The sequence below is a fragment of the Volvox carteri genome, assembly GCF_000143455.1.
Source record: "Volvox carteri f. nagariensis unplaced genomic scaffold VOLCAscaffold_55, whole genome shotgun sequence".
Classification (NCBI taxonomy): Eukaryota; Viridiplantae; Chlorophyta; class Chlorophyceae; order Chlamydomonadales; family Volvocaceae; genus Volvox; species Volvox carteri.
Genome location: NW_003307598.1, coordinates 631,898 through 636,937, shown reverse-complemented (window position 1 = coordinate 636,937; position 5,040 = coordinate 631,898).

The following is a 5,040-nucleotide window of genomic DNA, read 5'->3' as shown; positions in this document are numbered from 1 at the left end:
ACAGATGACTTCACCATCCCCAGCGACAAAGAAGCTCCAGGACCGAAGCGGAGCCTCAGGGGGTTCCTGCCCATGCCGCCTTCGCCAAACGCTTTGTCACCGAAGGCGTCGCCTGAGGCATTGCCGCCAACTCCACCGCCACCGGAGGCACCGCCGCCGCCGCCGCCACCGCCGCCGCCGCCGCCTCCTCTGCTGCTGCAAGCAGACTCCATGTCGTTGTCGCCGCCAACGCCAAACGAAGCGCCGCGTGCTGCTACCTCCATCACCGGCGACCGGCCAGGCCTGGTTCGCCCAACATCCAATAGCCCTGACAGTGCTGCTGGCGTCCCCGGTTCAAACCCTGAAGTACCCAGCCTACCGATCCTGCCAAGCACCAAATCACACGATAACATGCGCAGCCCCTTCGCCATGGCTTTCGGGCCCAAATCGGGCTGCAACCCGTCGAGCCCAACGCCGACTTCAACCCCGTCGCCAATGAGGAGGCCGGCTGGCCCTAGCCGCAGGTTTTCGGGTCAAGGGTCGTACCCCGCACCGCAGCCGGGGCCTGGGTCCCCGTACGGCGGTCGTCCTGCCTACGTCAATCTCACTGTACGGCCTCTCGTACAGAGCGGCACCATGGACAACATCCCTGAAGATGGAAGGGGCGCTGAGGGAGTTCCCGCGGACGCGGGAGGTGCTCGTGGTGGCGCCGGGAGGCAGGGCCGCAGCCGGGAGGCTGGCGGCGGCGGCGGCGGCGACGGCGGTGGTGACAAAGGCCGGAGCCCGCCGAAGGGCTTCTTCCGCCGCAAGCTGACGCAGGGCAGTAGTTGGTTCCGAACCTTCTTCACGGTGGATATGGAGGGCGCAGAGGAGGAAGGCAAGGTGGGTAAAAGAGGTGTCGTAATGCCCCCGCTTTTGTGCGTCAGGGTTGGCGTGTTGAAGCAGAGGGCACACCGTTCCAAATCCGAAGAGCTTTTGCTTGGCTTGGATCCGGTTGCTTGGCCTGCTACTTGCGATATTTGGCGGCCGTGCTCAAAAAAGCTGTACAAGTGTACAATTGCCATCGTCGCGACATCCGGCGTCGTCGTACATTGCCATCGTACATTACCATGGTCACCGTCGCCACCCTGTCGCCGCCATCATCCTAACCCTACCCGAGCAGATTCGATGGGCCTCTTTAGCCACCATCCACCGCACTATGGTCTGGTGGCGTCAGGAGCTGCTGGTGGTCATGATTGCCTGCTTCGTGCTCTACCCCGCTTGGGCGCAGGTACGACATATACGCATGTGTGCGACTCTTGAGTAATATGTTTTTATATCGGTTTGTTTTTTGCATCGCTTTTTTTTGCATAGCGTAATGATGCGCAATAATCACGCCAATATATGAATGTACAAGATGTGTTTATTTTCTTGTGCGGTCGCCAAAGCTGTGAGTGTGAAGGGTTTGCGCGCATATTCCCTCATGTGATTCAGGAGTGGTCAGATTCGCAACACGTTGGCAGAGCGGCTTGCAGACTTACTGATGCCGTACAGAACCTGATCGGGCCCATTTCGCCTTCTCCGCTGCTCTTCTACCTTGTTTGGCAGCTTCCTTCCCAACTATAGCAGGCCAGAAAGATACCATGTGCAGGTGGTCCCCGCATGAGCCGGAGTTATGGATGCGCGAAAACCGTGTTGGTTGAGAAATCGAGGATAGGGACCGAAGGGTCAAACGAACGGCCAACGGCTAGTCGTACTGCTTTTGTATCTTAACACTTCTTGCCCCTCTCACACATATGCTCGTCCTGTAGAGGAACAACGCTTCCAGACAACGATAGAGATTTTTTAAATCACGACGCCAGAATTTTTACAGACACAGCACAAACTCCCGCAGAACACGGAGCTGCGAAAACAAATCCTCCTCCTTCCATTCCCTAAACAGGCAACTCTCCAGATTTTTGCCTGCTATTATCTAGACGACGGCACGGGCTTCTATCCGGAGTTCCAGCGGGCGACGTGGGGCAGGGGCTACTGGATCCTCAACATGAACCAGGAATGCTATCTAGGTACGGACAACTGTACGACGCTACGTACGACAATACGGCAGATAATTTCGCCTGGACGGCTTTTGACACATGGTTTAAACCTCGCGTCTGGGTGCCTTAGGACATTAATAGCAGTTCCCTAACTGGAATCACAGCGTGCCCAGCCGCATCCGTAACGCACGCGAGCTCCTTGGGATGCCGAGTTTCAGAAGACACTGATAATTACCCCCCCTAACTGCCACACAGAATTTTAACGGCCTGTGTGCAGCGTGTATGGCGTTCGCTGGCTCGCTCACTATGAATTTTGCAACCGTAGCAACTGCCGCGAAAGCAGGATTTCTTCTAAGTGTGCGGCATTTTGCTGCATATCGTATGTGTCCATGTGTGTACGCAGGCGACCATGCACGAATCTGGGTGCCCATCGGCATTGTCGGCATCATCGTTATCTGCGTCGGCATCCCCTTCCTCACCTTCATGGTGATGTGGACGCACCGTACGGCATTGCGTACTGTTCATGTTGTACAGACGTACGGCTTCCTGTACCAGCGCTACGAGTAAGTGCTGTGTGCAGTGCGTAGGGAACATGTGGTGAGCCACCTGCTGCATAAATCGAAGTCCTGCTGGGGATTGCTCCAGACGACTTGAGTTTCTGAGGACGGCTAGGTATCCGGATTCCCCCTAGTGCATGCGCTTGCGATAAACAACCCCAGGATCCACCCGGCAGTCTCCATCACCGAAAATCTCCATAACCGGAAATCTCCATGACAGAATATCTCCGTGGCAAAATATCTCCTTGGCAAAATATCAAGATTCATGTCCCCATCCTGCATCTTCCCTCCCTTGACATAAAGCTCCAAGAAGTTCTACTGGTGGGAGTCGATGATGCAGTTGCAGACGCTGCTGCTGGTGGTAGTGGACGTGTTTGGTCGCGTGCTGGCGGTTTACCAGCAGGCCGTGCTCCTGATGGTGGGTCCATCAGTCTCACCGTCCACAAGGGGCTCGCGGGGAGGAAAATCGTGCGACCCACCACGCGATGCGTTTCTCTCTTGCTTAAAAAGCAGCTCAGAAAATTTGTGCACCGAACTGTTTAGAAGTTTTTAGGAGGATTTGCCATCCCGCGCTACGCACCGTATCGCTTCCTTTCCGCGGCTATATGGTATCTTGGCTGCTTGATTGGCTTCGGCTTTGACAACAGCTCGGTAACTGAACTCCTTGTGGCTGCTGCGGGTGGTCTTCAACTCTCCACAGATTGTGCTGATGGCGATCATGTGGTCCAACATGTACTTCCAGCCGTTGAAGCACAAGCTCCTGGAGCACATGTCCAGTCTTTCCCTGGCGGTGTTGAGCTTCACAGTGGCCCTGGGACTGTTCTTCGTGCCACCGACGGACCGCAAGGACCCGGTCACAGCGGTGAGGCAGGGGAACGGGGAAGGGGGGAGAGAGGAAGGGGCAAGGACCCAGTCACAGCGGTGAGGCAGGGGAAGGGGGAAGGGGGGAAAGAGGAAGGGGCAAGGACCCAGTCACAGCGGTGAGCCAGGGAACGGGGAAGGGGGGAGAGAGGAAGGGGCAAGGACCCAGTCACAGAGCCGATGAGCCAAATCGGAAAAGTGCAGAGAAAGGAAGGTGGAGAATGCAGCACTTTGGCGCTTGGCATTGCCCGGCTGCAATGGCGGCTGTGTGTTGATGTCGGTTGGAACAGTTTTGGATTTTCGGGAGTCATGTACGATTTCCGTGTGGCCATATATACTGTTGGGGTGACAGCAGCCTAGAACTCTGCAGGGAGCTCAGTGCTTGAAAGGCCGGGCAGGGGCTCATGATGCTCCAACGAAGAAGGCATTGAAGAGGCTCCGCAGCCACAGCAGCCACTCACTCACAGGCTCACTCCCGTGTGCATCCCGATGCCATCATCTTCCCGAAGCGTGCCTGCGGTGTTGCATCACTCACAACTCCATTTCGTCGTGCGAACGCCGTATGCACGCTGTGCTAATACCACCGCTTGCAGGCTGTAGCCGGTGCCATCGGCGCCATCATTGTGGTCCTCAACGCCGGGTTGCTTCTGTACTTCGTGTATGTCATGCTGTCGCATGTAAGTCCCCTCAGATAAATGTCAGATTGCCGTGTGTGTGTGTGTGTGTGTGTTGGGGTGTGTGTGTGTTTGTGTGTAATGTTTGGGATCCGAAAAGGCTCCGGAGGGTCTTGGATGACTTGCTTGCGGTGCACATCCCAATGGTGAAGTGCAAGTCAAAGAAATCAATTGATTTCTTTTAGATCATCGTATGGTTAATGGATAAAGTGAGTACGGCAAATTTAGACTCTCCCGCCGGACGCAATATTAGTCTCCGCAGGATACCGTGGGGGGCGGACGAGTGCTGTCGTACAGTCACCTTGTTACGTTGCAGTACAGCCATCTTGGGCATGGGAAACTAAGTGTGATTCACTGAATTGCTGGGATTGTATGCCACCTTACATGCTTTGCTTGCCCCTTGTTGCTCTCTTGTTCGTTAGGCTAGTTATAAGATGCAGTCTTCATAATGCCTGAAAATATGCCTGGAAGAAATCTATTATGCAGCAACAGAACGCTGCACGATACATACATCACATCATACTACATACATACATCACACTGGATGCATTTGTAAGCTATGGAAACCACCATGTCGCGCCCGTTGCTTCAAGTTGTGCCAACGCTAAACTCATCGTTACGATTTTCCATTTCCTTATTACTTCGTACCTGTAAAATCTTGAAAAAGCAATGGATTCGTTGACTGTGGATTCTAAGCGCTTCCTGTGGGCCACCAAATGTACGGCATGCATGATGCCTCGCAGGGCCGCGACGCTATTAATAAGAAGATGGAGGCTGCGCGACAGCAGATCATCTACGCCCGTGCCAAAGTACACATGGGCCTTACAGCCGTACGGCATCACGTCATATCAGGTAATTACTGAGAACCCAGAAATTATGTGAGATATAATTTATTTTGCACATAAGAGTCGACGATGTAGTACACATAATGACCAGGAGTACAATAGTACGGCA